This window comes from Heloderma suspectum, chromosome 5 (assembly GCF_057233095.1).
Source record: "Heloderma suspectum isolate Gila_16-S chromosome 5, 16-S_ref, whole genome shotgun sequence".
Taxonomy (NCBI): domain Eukaryota; kingdom Metazoa; phylum Chordata; class Lepidosauria; order Squamata; family Helodermatidae; genus Heloderma; species Heloderma suspectum.
This window is the reverse complement of record NC_139462.1, coordinates 97195617-97212592: the sequence shown is the minus strand read 5'-3', so window position 1 is coordinate 97212592 and position 16976 is coordinate 97195617. Positions and strand designations below refer to the sequence as shown.

The window sequence follows — 16976 nt, the reverse complement described above, 5'->3', positions numbered from 1 at the left end:
CTAATACTTTGGAAGTCAGAAACAAAATTCAAAGTGATCTGGATAGACTGGAGTGCTGGGCAGAAAACAACAGAATGACTTTTAATAGGGATAAATGCCAAGTTCTGCACCTAGGAAAAAGAAACCAAATGCACATTTACAAGATGGGGGTTACATGGCTCAACAACACTACAAGTGAGAAGGATCTGGAATTGTTGTCAATCACAAGCTGAATATGAGCCAACAGGGTGAGGTGGCTGCAAAAAAGGCAAATGCTATTTGGGGCTGCATTAATAGAAGCACAGCTTCCAAATCCTGGGAAGTACTAGTCCCCCTCTACTCAGCACTGGTTAGGCCTCATCTGGAGTACTGTGTCCAGTTCTGGGCACCACATTTTAAGAAGGATGCGGACAAACTGGAGAGGGTTCGGAGGAAGGCAACAAAGATGATCAGGGGACTGGAAACAAAGCCCTATGAAGAGAGACTGAAAGAACTAGGCATGTTTAGCCTTGAGAAGAGAAGACTGAGGGGAGATATGATAGCACTCTTCAAGTACTTGAAAGGCTGTCCCAGAGAGGGAGGCCAGGATCTCTTCTCGATCATCCCAGAATGCAGGACACGGAATAATGGGCTCAAGTTACAGGAAGCCAGATTCCGGCTGAACATCAGGAAAAACTTCCTGACTGTTAGAGCAATACAACAATGGAACCAATTACCTAGGGAGGTAGTGGGCTCTCCCAAACTGGAGGCATTCAAGACGAGGCTGGACAGCCATCTGTCAGGGATGCTCTGACTTGGATTCCTGCATTGAGCAGGAGGTTGGACTCGATGGTCTTGTAGGCCCCTTCCTACCCTATTTATGATTCTATGTGCTGTTGGTAGATAGCATTCTTGACTATGGCAATGCTATATGATGTATTCTGGATGGGTTTCCACTCTCCTTTGAGAGTAAGGTCATGGTTTGGGAAAGTATTTGCATTCAGTTTCAGTTATGGATCCCCAAATGGCATCTGTGGATCAGTGCCTTTCACCAACTTCAGTCGGTACTTCTACAAAAAGAGTGTGCTACACTTACCCATGGATAACATCCAGATTGGATTACTGCCGTGCAATGTATATGGGGCTACCAAAGAAAAGCATTCAGAATTATTAACTAGTACCTGCCATGTTGCTTCCATTTTGTCAGTGATGAAACATCTTTACTGGCTTCTGGTTTGTTTCAGAGAACAATTCATAGTGCTGGTTTTGACCTATAAAGTCCTAAATGGCCTGGAACAGTATTTGAAGGATCACCTCCTCCTGTATGAATCTGCTCTTATGTTGAGATAGTCAACTGAAGCCCTGCTCCAGATACCCCCACCTTCAAGAAGTGAAGCAAGTAGCTACCAGAGACAGGGGGACCACAACAGGAAAGACTCGATTGTGAAATGACCTTCCCAAACAGAAATCCCTTGATTTCTTTTAGATATCATGGATTGACTCAAATGCTGTCTCTCTGCCAGCAGAACTGAAACTGCTGGTGGAGCAGATTCAATTGACCCCCAGAAGCCCCCCACGCACCCCTGAAATCTTTTCTGGTGGGTTGGAGGACCATCTGGAAGAGATCTGGGGGGCATGGGGGATGGTGAAAGGGGGAGGAGAGCAAGGGAACATGAACAGAAGACAGGTCAGATGACATAGGATGGAGCCCCAGGTGCAGCATATTTTATACTCCCAAGCCTTTAGCTGTATTACCTTTGTTCCATTAGTAAATCAAGTGAGTGCTGTTAGTTTTTAATTCTGAAATTTTTAATTATTTTATTCTGTTTGTATTATTTTTAAAATTCTGTTTTCAAGTCATCTTGTGGACTATGAGCAGAAAGGCAGCGTATAAATTTCTTAAATTAGTCTTGCTACCAAATCACATTCCATCTGATAGGAAAGCAAGTTCCTGTTGGAGAAACCTGGAGAGAATATTATAGACATCTTCCTTGCAACTGCACTTACCGCATCTTTATTCTTTGAAGGCACAAAAGAGGAAACCCATGCTGGTGTGGCAGGCTGCTTGAAGTAATTGATGATCCTGAAATTGACAGCTGCTTGCTTTGTGCAAGCAGAACTGTGTATGGACAAGCAGAACTGTGTATGGGCAACAGTAAGCTAGGGAATTTGAGGGGTGAATGAGGCCTTTGTTTTCAAAATAACAATTGAAGAAATCATTTTAGATTTCAGCACTGAACAATCTTTATTAAATAAAAGAGTTCATACTTAAGTTGTTCACTATACTGATGCACACCATCTGAGCAGTTTTACAGCAAGACAGATGTATTATCAAGCAGTTTAAATAACTAGCATATTGTACTGCAAATATTTTGGGCAATGAACAGCATTACCAAATGCAAGCAGACTACGCATGAACTCTTTCATATAGGTCTACTAATGTCAACATGCTCCGAGCGCGAGGAGCCCCAGTGACGAAGCGTCTCAGCCCCAGTGACAAAGCATCAGCAAACTAGTGACTTAAGCAACTGTATGAGGGAAAGGTAAGTGAAATTACCGAATTATCTACTAAAGTACCTCAAGTAACAATTTAAAATCCATAAATAGCAGCTGAAGCCAAAACAAGGGCACAGCGAAATCCCAGAGGGTTAACCCCTTACAAACTAACGAGAGAGAGAGAGAGAGAGAGAGAGCGCGAGCGAGCGAGCATTAAATATCAGGGGGGAATCTGGGTAGAAATTACAGGCCTTGCAGTCTTGCATTAACAAGGTCCACTGAGTGGTTGAAAAGAACCTCAGCAGCATATTTTAAAGTAACCCCAAGCTTAGAAAGGGAATAAGAGTCGTCTGCTTAAAGCAGGAAAAAAGGGCAGGCTAGCTTCAGATTAGGCTCAGGCTTTAGGCCTTAAAGAACAGTTCACTAAATATAGCAAGTTTAAGGGTTCAGCTTATCATTTAAGTTTTTTAAAAAGTAAAGTAGTGGAAGAGTCCGCTTAAAGCAGGAAAAAGTGCAGGCTAGCTTCAGATTGGGCTCAGTTTAGGCTCAGCCTTTAGGCCTTAAAGAGCAGTTCACAAAATTTACCAAGTTTAAGGGCTCAGCATACCATTTAAGTTTTTAAAAACACACAGGAAAAGGATCCAGACCTTACAAGCCATGGCCTTCCCAAATCACCTACCCTTTGTTTGCTGTCCCCTCCAACGACCCATTGAATAGAGGATCTCCCCTCAATAGGTCTCCCATTCACTATTGTTAAGAGTCCTCCTTCCTAAATAGCAATCACCATTCCCTGGGAGACCAACTGATCTACATTCCCAGCCACTGAAAACCAGTGGTTCACACAGAGCCTCCTTTGCTTTTCAAACGAGGCCTTCCAATCAGATTCACTGCAGCAGTCTAGCTATATAAGGAGGCACGCTTGCAAGGGAGCCAGCTCTCCAAGCGCAAGGAGCCCCAGTGACGAAGCATCTCAGCCCCAGTGACAAAGCGTCAGCAGACAATAAGTTAAGCAACTGTGCGAGTTTAGCAACAGGGCAAGGAAGCCAAGGCAGTCAACTCTTTCCTCCCTATTCTCTACTCCGATTAAGTAACTGTACAGAAATAACTATAATTACCCCACCTTCTCGTAGTAAACAACTAAGTTTTCCAGGGAAAACATGCCCCCCCAAAAAAACAGTTATGAGGGTAGAAAGCCAGCAGTGGGGAGGGGGTTATCCAGTGTATTGCACTGAGTGCCACATGTACGACTATCTACCTGCTGGACAGAAGTTGTGGGTGTGTGCTCGGTGTAATGAGCTCCTGGCTCTCAGGGAACAAGTGTGTTCCCTTGAGGCCAAGGTTGCTGACCTGGAGAAGCTAGAGAGGCAGAGAGGTTGGTGCATAAGACCGTCAGGAACCCAATAGTGGTGTCCCATTCCCAGGGTGACAGCTCCTCTGCTGCCATGGAGAATGCAGGTCTCAGGGAAGGAGGCCATCATTCTGAGGAAGAGGGAAATGATCCCTTAGAAGGGACCCATTCCTCAGAAGACAAACAAATATCCTCTCATGTCGAGGATGTACCTCCACGGGGGAGGGGGGCTTGTGGTAGTGGGAGATTCGATCATTGGACAGCTGGGTTTGTGATGGGCATGTAGACTGCATGTGAACTGGTGTGAAGGTTGCGTATATCACACATTGCCTAGATAGCCTAGCAGATAGTGTTGGGGTGGAGTCAGTGGTTGTGGTCCATGTTGGTACCAACAATGTGGGGAAATGTAGTCATGAGGTCCTGGAAGCCAAATTTAGGTTGCTAAGTAGGAGGTTGAAATCCAGCTAGGTAGCTTTCCCAGAAATGCTACCTGTTCTACACACAGGGCAAGCTAGACAGGTGAAGCTGACGAGTCTCAAATGCATGGATGAGATGATGGTGCTGGGAGGAGGGGTTCAGATTTGTTAAGCCCTGGGAAATGTTTTGGGACAAGCCGGACCTGTACAAAAGGGACGGGCTCCACTTGAACCAAAATGGAACCCGATTGCTGGCGCTAAACATAAAAAGGGTGGCAGAGCAGCTTTTAAACTAAACTCTGGGGGAAAGCCAACAGCAGCTGGGAAGCACCTGGTTGAGGTTAAATCATCCCAAAGGGATGAAGATGAAAATGTTTTTGATTGCCCAAATGTGGAAGGGGAGGAAATAGGCCAGGAGTAGAACATAACAGCCAATCAAAGGGGCCAATGTCCCAGAGCAAAAGATGCACACGCCAGAGGCATCTGGGGAAGGATACTGTGTATAGGTGTTCCTATGCAAATGCTAGAAGCCTCCGTGCCAAAATGGGAGAGTTTGAGTGCTTGATTTTAAAGGAAAACCTGGATATAGTGAGCATTACAGAAACCTGGTGGAGCAGAGAGAACCAGTGGGATATGGTCATCTCTGGATATAAACTCTATAGGAAGGACAGGGAAGCGCGTACTAGGGGAGGTGTTGCCCTGTACGTCAAAGAGGGCATAGTGTCGAGCAGACTAGAACACCTAAAAGTGGCAGACTCTTTCACAGAAGCTCTGTGGGTGACAGTACCAGGCTCCAGAACTAATTTAGTGCTAGGAACATGCTATCGTCCCCCAGACCAGAATGCTCAGAGTGACCTTGAGATGGAAAACCAAATCAGGGAGGCCTCCAAACAAGGAAGTGTTGAAATAATAGGCGACTTCAAGTACCCCCACATTGACTGGATAAATGCAAGTTCCAGCCACAAGAAAGAGGTTACATTTCTAGATGCCCTAAATGATTGTGCCCTAGAACAGTTGGTCACGGAACCGACCAGAGGGGAGGCAACCTTGGATTTAATCCTAAGTGGCGTTGCCCAGGACCTAGTACGAGAGGTAAATGTTGTTGAACCAATTGGAAACAGTGATCACAGGGCTATCAGATGTAAGATATATTTAAGAGGAAAATTGCCCGGGAAGTCCAACACAGTCACACTAGAGGAAACTTCTCTAAAATGATGGAACTGGTGAAACAGAAGCTAAAAGAGGGAGTCAAAAGGATTAAATCCCTTCAAAATGCTTGGACATTACTCGAAACGACAATAATAGATGCCCAGCTAAAATGTATACCACAGGTTAGGAAAGGCAGCACCAAGTCCAAAAGGTCGCTGGCATGGTTAACAAGCAGTGTTAAGGGAGCCATTAGAGAAAAGAGAGCTTCTTTCAGAAAATGGAAGTCTTGCCCAAGTGAGGAAAACAAAAGGCAGCACAAGCTTGCACAAAGACGATGCAAGCAGACAATAAGAGATTAAAAAAAAAAGCAATGTGAAGAGCATATTGCTAACAACATCAAGGCCAACAATAAAGAATTCTTGAAATATATCAGAAGCAGAAAACCAGCTAGGGAGATAGTTGAACTACTGGATGACAATAGAGTTAAAGCAGTACTGAAGGAGGACAAAGAGATTGCAGAGAAGCTGAATGAATTATTTTCATCTGTCTTCACTGCAGAAGATATAGGACAGATACCTGTGCCTGAACTGATGTTTTCAGGAAGAGTCTGAGGAAAATAGTGGTGACAAAAGATGAAGTTCTCAACCTTACTGATAAATTGAAAGCAAATAAATCACCGGGCCCAGATGGTATCCATCCTAGAGTTCTCAAAGAAATCAAATATGAAATTGCTGATCTTCTAACCAAAATATGCAACATGTCCCTAAGATCAGCCTCTATACCAGAGGACTGGAAGATGGCCAATGTAACTCCAATTTTCAAAAAGGGATCCAGGGGGGATCTGGGAAATTACAGGCCAGTTAGCTTAATTTCTTTTCCGGGTAAATTGGTTGAAGGTATTATTAAAGATAAAATTAGTATGCATATAGAAGGACAAGCCCTGCTGAAAAAGAATCAACACGGCTTCTGCAAAGGTAAGTCCTGTCTCACTCTACCTTTGAGTGTGTCAGTAAACACACAGAAAGGGGTGATCTGGTAGACATTGTGTACTTGGACTTCCAAAAGGCTTTTGACGAAGTCCCTCACCAAAGACTTCTGAGAAAACATAGCAGTCATGGAATAAGAGGAGAGGTCCTCTTATGGATCAGTAACTGGTTAAAGAATAGAAAGCAGAGAGTAGGAATAAATGGTAATTTCTTCCAATGGAGGGAAGTAAATAGTGGGATCCCACAGGGATCTGTATTAGGACCAATTCTTTTCAACCTGTTTACAAATTATCTGGAATTAGGAGTGAGCAGTGAAGTGGCCAAGTTTGCGGATGACACCAAATTATTTAGGGTGGTTAAAACAATGCGCCTGATCTCGTCTGATCTCAGAAGCTAAGCAGGGTCAGCTCTGGTTAGTACTTGGATGGAAGACCACCTGCATTGAGCAGGGGGTTGGACTCAATGGTCTTGTAGGCCTTTTCCAACCCTATGATTCTATGAAAAAGAGATTGTGAAGAACTCCAAAAGGATCTCTCCAAACTGGGAGAACAGGCATCTAAATGGCCAATGCGGTTCAATGTAAGCAAGTGTAAAGTGATGCATGTTGGGGCAAAAAATCCCAACTTCAAGTATAGCCTGATGGGATCTGAGCTCATGGTGACTGAACAGGGAAGAGATCTTGAGGTTGTGGTGGACAGCTCAATGAAGATGTCAATTCAGTGTGCGGCTGCTGAAAAAAGGCAAACTCCATGTTAGGCATAATTAGAAAGGGGATTGAGAATAAAACTGCCAACATCATACTGCCCCTATACAAATCTATGGTGTGACCACACTTGGAATATTGTGTACAGTTCCGGTCACCACACCTAAAAAAAAAGATATTGTAGAGCCGGAAAAGGTGCAGAAAAGGGGCTGGAGCATCTCCCCTATGAGAGAAGGTTACAACAACTGTGATTGTTTAGCTTGGAAAAAAGGAGGGTAAGGGGAGACATGATAAGAGATCTACAAAATTACACATGGTGCGCAGAATGTGGATAGGGAGAAATTTTTCTCCCTCTCTCAAAATACTAGAACCCGGGGTCATCCTATGAAGCTGATTGGTGGGAGATTCAGGACAGATAAAAGGAAGGACTTCTTCACACAGCACATAGTTAAACTATGGAATTCACTACCACAGGAAGTAGTGATGACCTCCAGTTTGGATGGCTTTAAAAGGGGGTTAGACAAATTCCTGGAGGAAAAGGCTATCAATGGCTACTAGCCTTGATGGCTATGTGCTACCTCCAGTACCAGAGGCAGTGAGCCTGTGTATACCAATTGCTGGGGAACATGGGTGGAAGGGTGCTCTTGTGCTCATGCCCTGCTTGTGGGTTCCTGGTCAACAGCTGGTTGGCCACTGTGTGAACAGAATGCTGGACTAGATGGACCCTTGGTCTGATATAGCATGGCTTTTCTTATGTTCTTATTCCCTAGACAATGACACAATAAAGAAAACCTTTTTGGTTAAGGGATGTCCAACAAAAAAGCCCTAATAGTTTATCATCATGGGAGACAGGAAGCCCTGGTGTATGGCTTAAAGTTCCACTAGTGGCGATGAAGGCAACTAATCTAGTATATATACACACAGCACATATTGTGTCCCTTCTCATTGTGCTAGGGCTACACATAGCATCAGGAGCACTATCATTTTAAAAACAGGAGCAGTATAACAGAGTCTTAGCCAAGGTATATTTCACACAGCAAAGGTTCCTTGAAGGAACAGTATTTTCAGTTACACAAGATCAAGCCACTGCTGTAGGAACACACTACAGCTCCTACCTACATGCATTCTAGATGCTCCATCAAACAACTTCCCCAAAGTATTAACTTAAGGAAGCTAATATTATGATGGAGTTAGCCAGGCATTGCCTATCTGTGGACACGGCTGGGAGAAGCATAGTACTTAATATCAATTCAGCAGCAAAAGGGCCTTCTCTGAAGTGGCCCCAGACCTTTCGAACAAGCTGCCATCAGAGGTCCGCCATGCTCCATCATTGCAGACTTTTAAGAAGGCCTTGAAAACATATTATTTTACCTTGGCCTTCTCTTGATATGACTGCTATTGTTGCCGCTACTGCTGTTAACATTGCTGATGGTTTCATTGTTGGCTTTTATTGTTGTTTGTATGTTTTATCACTTTTAATATTTTAACTGTTTTTATGTATTTTATTGCTGTGAGCTGCCTTGGGAGGGCTTCTGCCTTGAAAGGCAGCCAAGAAATATTTTGAAGAAGAAGCAGCAGCAGCAGCATGTCAAATGGTATGCAGTCAAATGATTCAAGTAATCTCTGATCTCATGCTACTGCTTCCTGCTTTTCTAGGAGAAAAGAAAAGAAAAAACAAAGACCTGCACTAACTGCTGAAAATGGCAGGCATCCAGGCATTCAACATCTATACATCAAGATAGATCAGTATTAAAGGAAGAGTTGCACAAGTGACAATGCGTAAAAATTGAAAGCTCAGCCTAGTTAAAACACATGACATTTTAGATATGTTGCTCGGGTAAGTTCTATAAGAATGAAACAGAGTTTTTGATTTGCTGACAAAGATCATCACCATGTGTGCGTATTTCTACTTTTTATAGTGAAAACATGTTTAATCTCAACAAAAGGGAGTATCAACAATTTAACATGGAGGCTACTCATGAAGTATGTTGTACATTAAGGAATAAGAAAGGCAAAAAGGCTATTACAAGGAGAAGGGAGGTACTGGTGAAACATGCTGCCACACCCCTGTTTGCTTCCATATCAGTTATTTTGTTTGCGGTTATTAAGTGCCTTGCTTTCCTCCACCTTCCCCTCTTCCCATGCAACCTATTCTGAGCATGCTTGTTCTACTGCATCTTCCTTTTCTCCCCATCCTATTTTATATGCCTCTTTGCTTGTTACATATGAAACCCTGACCCCAAATCAGTCATCTACAGGTTATTTAGGACTCTGCTTGCACCGCACTACAAGCAAGAGGAAGCCCTTCAGCTATACTATCCCAAGATGGACAGCTCTCCACAAAGCCTAGCTACCTGGAGCCAACCAAAGATACACAATACTGCAATATCTGCACATAACAACCACTCAGACTACGGGTTGAGTATGTGTTGCCACTGAATCCTGGGTTGCCGTTACGTGCGAATCCTGCACTATGGTTTAACTATGGGTTGTTAACCATGAACAACCCAATAAATGAAACAATGGGTTGTTGTTGGGTTATGAACTCTGGGTTGTTTGTGATTAACAACCCCATAGTGAAACCATAGTGCCGGGTTCACACGAAATGACAACCCCCAATTTAACAGCAACCCATACTCAACCAGTACTATGGGTTGTCGTTACATGTGAGCCAGGTCATTATGATGGGCGGGGGGTGATATTTTGACTTAGAAGCATTCAGCCATAATCTCACAAATGGTAGCTTTGCTCAACTGGCTCATCAAAATACATACTCCAAATATATTTGTTTATTTCTCCTCCACTCCATCCCCAACAAGCTTGTGTGTGTAGTATTGTTAGATGTGCACCACACACAGAGAGGAAATATGTAAAGTGACAAATTAATATACAGTCTGTTCTCTTGGGCATACAAATATACATATAAGTATAACATTTAAGCTGGTTCAAGATTTTATTGTTTGATACGCTGTATGCATCTCTCATCTGGCTTTTCATTTCCAGAGGGGGAGGGAATCCTAAGGTATTAAGAAGCATGATACCTCCACTCACCAACTAGACTTTCTACCTACGATGACCAAGAGCCCTAACACAATTAGTTTCTAAAGTTTACAATTAGTTTATTGGCTTAAAATCCTAAGACTGTAATACCTTTAGTGTTTTTTATATGTATTCTCTAGTTTGAACCTTAATAACTGTGTACTTTTATCTTTTTTAATTACTTTAATTTTCTAAAAATAATTGGTTTATGCTAGTCATCTTCTCTCCCTCCCCACACCCAACTTCTTTGAATAGAATGGGAGGAAACTAGAAAGGACTGCACTGAAATTAAGGCAACCACGTATCTTTATCAGATGCCATTAAGCAGACAAGTTTATAGTTTAAATCTCTAGTAGTTTCTTTTCTGCTTGTACCCTGCATCCAAAAGCGGCAACAACAGGACACAATAAGCATCTCTGCAATTTTCTAGCACTTGCTCTGTAACTTTCTGTGGGGGTTTTGAAATATTTCTACATAACTTACTTATGCTACAATAGCTGTAGAAACACTGTAATATAGTAACATACTTGAGGAAACTAAAATCCACCAGAGTGCAAATCAGTTCTTGCCTACAGTAATGCCATCTTATTGTGACAAGTTTATTGTTTGGATATTTTTTTTAAATATACAGTTAACACAGAAATTGGGTTATTTCTATGCCATCTTGCCACTGCTTGTAGTACAACATGCCTAACACTAAAGAATGTATTATTTGGTAAATAACTGTTTGTGTAGTTAACTACATCTGCAGTGTCATAAACATAACTCCCTCTTGGTCATCCTTTTTTCTACCACAAAAGAGAAATATCTTCCCCTTGATCAGTGCATTGATAATCCCAGGAAACTGAGCAAAACAAAGCAAAAAGCAGGACCACTCTAACCTGCAGATTAGGGGGTGGGGAGTAGAAAGGGCTTGCAAATATGGGGCGGGGGAGAAAACATGCCACTCAGTTTCAGATCGCAATGAGCATAAGTATAAAAAGTTTTACATTTGGGATGTAATCTGTGTTCCTGAGGAGGATGTTTCACGTCAGAGTCTGGCAGGAAAACAAGAACCAGCTGCCTCAAGAAAATGCTTTTCTAGCTAGGGATGCAGAGATTTAGCTACAGGAAAGCTCATCAAATCTTCAATTCTCACTCCTTTAATATGTTGATCATATAAGATTCTCAACACTGATAATAATGTATTTATTTATTTTCAGTATTTAGATACTGCCTGTCATGTTACTATCTTCAGGTGGTGAACAAAAAGATCAACATTTTAAAAATACGTACATATAAAATTCACTCCTGTATGTGCTTGCCCAAGCATTAAAATTAGGGTCTAAAAGATATGACGCTGGAAGATGAGCCCCTCAGATTGGAAGGTGTCCAATACACTACTGGGGAAAAGCAGAGGGTATTTCCAAGTAGCGCCAGAAAGAGTGAAGAGGCTGGGCCAAAGCCGAAAGGACACTCAGCTGTGGATGTGTCTGGTGGTGAAAAGAAAATCCGATGCCGTAAAGAACAATATTGTTTAGGAACCTGGAATGTAAGGTCAATGAATCAAGGTAAGCTGGAGGTGGTCAAACATGAGATGGCAAGATTGAACATCGACATCTTGGGAATCAGCGAACTAAAATGGACAAGCATGGGCGAGCTTAATTCAGGTGACCATTATATCTACTACTGTGGGCAAGAATCCCTTAGAAGAAATGGAGTAGCACTCATAGTCAACAAAAGGGTGAAAAAGGGTGGGAAAAGCAGTACTGGGGTACAATCTCAAAAACGATAGAATGATCTCAGTACGAACCCAAGGCAAACCATTCAACATCACAGTAATTCAAGTCTATGCCCCAACCACTGAGGCCGAAGGAGCTGAGGTTGATCGGTTCTATGAAGACCTACAACACCTTCCAGAACTAACACCAAAAAAAAGATGTCCTCTTCATCATAGGGGATTGGAATGCTAAAGTAGGAAGTCAAGAAATCACCAGGATAACAGGCAAGCATGGCTTTGGTGTACAAAATGAAGCAGGACAAAAGCTAATAGAGTTTTGCCAAGAGAACACGCTGATCATAGCAAACACTCTTTTCCAACAGCACAAGAGGCGACTCTACACATGGACATCACCAGATGGTCAATATCGAAATCAGATTGATTATGTCCTATGCAGCCAAAGATGGAGAAGCTCTATACAGTCAGTAAAAACAGGACCTGGAGCTGACTGTGGCTCAGATCATGAGCTTCTTGTTGCAAAATTCCAGTTTAAATTGAAGAACGTAGGGAAAACCACTAAACTATTCAGGTATGACCTAAATCATATCCCTTATAAATATACAGTGGAGGTGAGGAATAAATTTCAGGGATTAGACCTGATAGAGTGCCTGAGGAACTATGGACGGAGGTCCGTAACATTGCTCAGGAGGCAGCAACTCAATCCATCCCAAAGCAAAAGAAATGCAAGAAAGCCAAGTGGCTGTCTGATGAGGCTTTACAAGTAGCTGAGGAAAGAAGGGAAGAGAAAAGCAAGGGAGAAAGGGGAAGATATATCCAACTGAATGCAGACTTCCAGAGACTAGCAAGGAGAGAGAAGAAGGCCTTCTTAAATGAACAATGCAAAAAATCGAGGAAAACAACAGAATGGGAAAGACTAGAGATCTCTTCAAGAAAATCAGAGAACTCAAGGGAACGTTTTGTGCAAAGACGGGCATGATAAAGGACAAAAAAGGCAGGGACCTAACAGAAGCAGATGACATTAAGAAGAGGTGGAAAGAATACACAGAAGAACTATACAGGAAAGATCTGAATGTCCCTGATAGCCATGATAGTGCGGTCACTGAACCTGAGCTGGACATCCTAGAGAGTGAAGTCAAGTGGGCCTTAGGAAGCATTACTAACAACAAAGCTAGCGGAGATGACAGTATTCCAGCTGAGCTATTTAAGATCCTAAAAGATGATGCTGTTAAAGTGCTGCACTCAATATGCCAACAAATTTGGAACACTCAACAGTGGCCACAAGACTGGAAAAGGTCAGGTTACATTCCAATTCCAAAGAAGGGCAATGCCAAAGAGTGTTCAAACTACCGTACAATTGTGCTCATTTCACATGCCAGCAAGGTGATGCTCAAAATCCTACAAGCTAGGCTTCAGCAGTATGTGAACCGAGAACTACCAGAAGTACAAGTGGGGTTTCGAAGAGGCAGAGGAACTAGAGATCAGATCGCCAACATGCGCTGGATCATGGAAAAAGCAAGAGAATTCCAGAAAAACGTCTATTTCTGCTTCATTGACTACACTAAAGCCTTTGATTGTGTGGATCACAACAAACTCTGGCAAATCCTTAAAGTGATGGGAGTACCAGACCACCTTACCTGTCTCCTGAGAAACCTGTACGAGGGTCAAGAAGCAACAGTAAGAACCACACATGGAACAACCGATTGGTTCAAAATTGGGAAAGGATTACGACAAGGCTGCATATTATCGCCCTGCTTATTTAATTTATATGCAGAGTACATCATGAGAAACGCCGGGTTGGATGAATCACAGGTCGGAATTAAGATTGCCGGGAGAATTATCAACAACCTCAGACACGCAGACAATACCACCCTAATGGCAGAAAGCGAAGAGGATCTAAAGAGCCTCTTGTTGAGGGTGAAAGTGGAGAGTGCAAAAGCTGGTCTGAAACTCAACATTAAAAAACCAAAGATCATGGCATCTGGCCCCATCACCTCCTGGCATATGGAAGGGGAAGAAATGGAAGCAGTGACAGATTTTATTTTCTTGGGCTCCAAGATCACCGCAGATGGTGACTGTAGCCATGAAATTAAAAGACGCTTGCTCCTTGGGAGGAAAGCTATGGCAAACCTAGACAGCATGCTCATTGGAAGGACAGATCCTGAAGCTGAAGCTGAAATATTTTGGCCGCCTAATGCGAAGAGAAAACTCCCTGGAAAAGACCCTGATGCTGGGAAAGATTGAAGGCAAAAGGAGAAGGGGACGGCAGAGGATGAGATGGCTAGATAGCATCACCGATGCAATGAATATGAACTTGAGCACACTCCGGGAGAGAGCGGAGGACAGGAAGGCCTGTCGTGCTATGGTCCATGGGGTCACGAAGAGTCGGACATGACTTAACAACTGAACAACAACAACAGATACCCTACTCTCTGGTCCATCAGCAAGAGCCATGAGACTTGCAGGTACTGGAGACAGGGCTTTCTCAGTGGTGGCCACTCACCTTTGGAACTCCCTCCCCAGGGAGGCACATATGGCCTCATCACTTCAGGCTTTTAAAAAAATTACACATTTATTATAGTCTACATTTGGTGCATAAAAAACATTAGCTGTTGCTACACGTGTGTTTAATTGCAATTTGTATGCTCATGTTTTTGTAATGTTGTAAGCTGTCTTGTGAGGGCAGTGTACCCTGAAAGTCAAGTTAAGTATCTTTTAATTAAATAAGTACTATAATTCCTGTTTGTATACAAGTTTTATAAAAGGATCAAGAAACTAGCAACCACTACCTACTCCACAGTAGTATCTCACAGCTATGAGATCAGTAATAGCCAATGTCAAAACAAGATTCAAGCCCATATTTGGAAACCTCCAAGACATCCCTAAAGGTGCATTACATTTGACTGTCATGAGGCTTGTTAGTGCATTAGAATGTATATTTTCAGGAACCCATTGGAAAAACTCAGCAATGCTCACCTACTACCGCCAAGCTGATTAGAACTGTTTACCCAGGAATGTGTTTTTAGTTTTATACTACCAAAGCTTATTAGCACCTCTTAAACATGTTTTATTCCTGTACTTTATAAACAGGATACTTATGCCCCCGGACTATACACAAATTAAGCGGTACCCTACACTTTTCACTGCATTTTTTTCAAGCAATAATTGTATACTGTCACTCAAAAGCAGGAGTCCCCAACTTTTTAAAAGAGTTTTCATAGCCATGTTGGGCTTACAGAATAAGACAGGCAGAGCTACCATGCCTAATAAAGAGCCATTGTCTCATTTGTTCCACATTTCTGATCAACAGAGAGCCCTTGTTCTCTCATCACACGTGTAGTTAAGTACTCACGCCACGGGAGGCCCCCCTTCGAGCAATAGCAATCTGCCCCCAATCCTCCCCCCTCATATCCCTTCGGGGTTTACACACTTTCCATCTCCTAACTGCCAACTTAACTCCCTCAGCTCAAAACGAGGCTCCTTCGAGCCACCATTTGGGAGCGGCTGGCCTCGGGCAAAGTAACTGCAGCCTGAACTACGGGCAAGCATACTGGGAGCTGAGGGAAGGTCACGCCCACACCCTCACGTTTGGAGCGCGTGCACGCGTGAGCGAGCGCGCCTCGAGAGAAACGGCTAAAAGAGAGGCTGAGAGCATCGGTGACAAGAAAGTTGCCTACGTGCCTCTCCCGCGGGACAGAAGCAAAGGGGGCCTTTTTTGCCGCCGGTTCCCCTGAGGCGTCACAGGGAGGGAGAAGGCCGGTCAAGCGCGGGGAGGCGTCGTCTTAGCAGCTTTTCTTCCACGTACCGCCCTCGGGCTAGTGAGGAAAGGAAGGGGGAGCGAGTGCCCGGGTTAGCCGAAGGAAGCAAGGATGCCACCGCAGGGTATATTGGCCAGCCGAGATTCCACGTCTGCGGGGATCCTAAGAAAGGGCGGGGGGGGGCGAGCGGGCGCCTGCCTCCTCCCCGTTTCTACGGGCGACAGTTAGGGAGGAAGGGAGAATAACGCTTGGAACGCGCCACACACACACACGCTCCCTTCCGGCTATAAACAAAAGCGGCTGAGCAGCAAGGTGGGCTGAGCGCGTACGTGTGTGAGCGAAGGCGGAGAGCCAACTAGCTGGCTCGCGACAAGGCTTCGCTGCTGCCCTCCCCTGTTTGCAAAGCGGGTCCCGCGGGGGCGGCCTCGTCAGTTCTCCCGGGCGTTCCATTTCCGCTGGGGCTGGGAAGCTGGTTGGCCGAGCCTCCTCGCATCACACGCGCGCGCACACGGCGCGGATGGCGCCGAACCACAATCCCCATCGCTCTTGGCTCTCAGGCGCGCTTACCTGCTGCTGGCGGCGGTCCTCCTCCTCGCTGAGGAAGGCGCTTTCTCCCCGTCCTGATGGGTAGATGTTTCGGACTCAGCCCAGAGACTTTCACCACCGCCCCTACATGCACTTCACGTTGACGACGAGAATCACCGTCCTCTCATACAACAGACCTCTGCTGCCGCGATCCCTTTAAGGACTCAGCCCAGCAGGGACCGACTAGTGACTTAAATCTCCGTCGGCGTCCCTCCCGGGCTTTATCCTGACTTCTCTCTCCAGATAGCTCGGTAGCTCGATTCCTCCTCCTTCTTCCCGCCTCATCACCTTCCCCATTGGCATGTTTCTCTCAAACAGGAACAAACATTTCAGCGGCTAATTCGTCAACAAAAATGCCACTCTTCTGTCTCCGCCTCTCTCTTTCATCCTGACTGGCTCCCTTGGCAATTAAGTTCCGCCCTCGGGCCTATGCGTCAAGGCGGGGAAGCTCTTTCACCAATCACTGTGCTGTGGTGGTAGAGCTCTCTTTCTTATTGGTGTTTCAAAGTCTCTTCCTTTCCCTTCGAGTGGTCAAGATGGAAGTCACTCCTCATTGTTAGCCAGCCTGTCCTCGGGAGCCCTGAGAAGACAGAGAGACCGCCCAGCTGCTGAACGTTGATGCAAAGAATAGAGGTGTCTTGCCCTTTAAATCGCTTCTCATGTGTTAGGGACCATGTGAAGTTTTTTCCACTTTAAATAGGAACGGCACGACATATTTCCTACGGGGGGTAAAATACTTAATAGTAGGTTTTTTAAGTTTCCAGAGGGGTAGTCGTGATAGTCTATCGCAGCAGAAACAATAAAGAGACTTGTGGCACGTT

General features: G+C 44.2%; 1 protein-coding gene across 3 annotated transcripts in view; it reads right to left on the bottom strand.

Annotated features, from left to right (window-relative positions):
* Positions 1-16447, bottom strand: part of FRYL (FRY like transcription coactivator) — a 261277-nt gene extending 244830 nt beyond the window's left edge. For 2 of the 3 annotated variants that reach the window (XM_084856817.1, XM_084856818.1), the window contains exon 1: positions 16138-16447. The gene's annotated coding sequence lies outside the window, so the exon portion shown is untranslated. The remainder of the gene's footprint in view (positions 1-16137) is intronic. The other variant, XM_084856816.1, reaches the window with a different exon arrangement.
* Between the last annotated feature and the right edge of the window lie 529 nt (positions 16448-16976).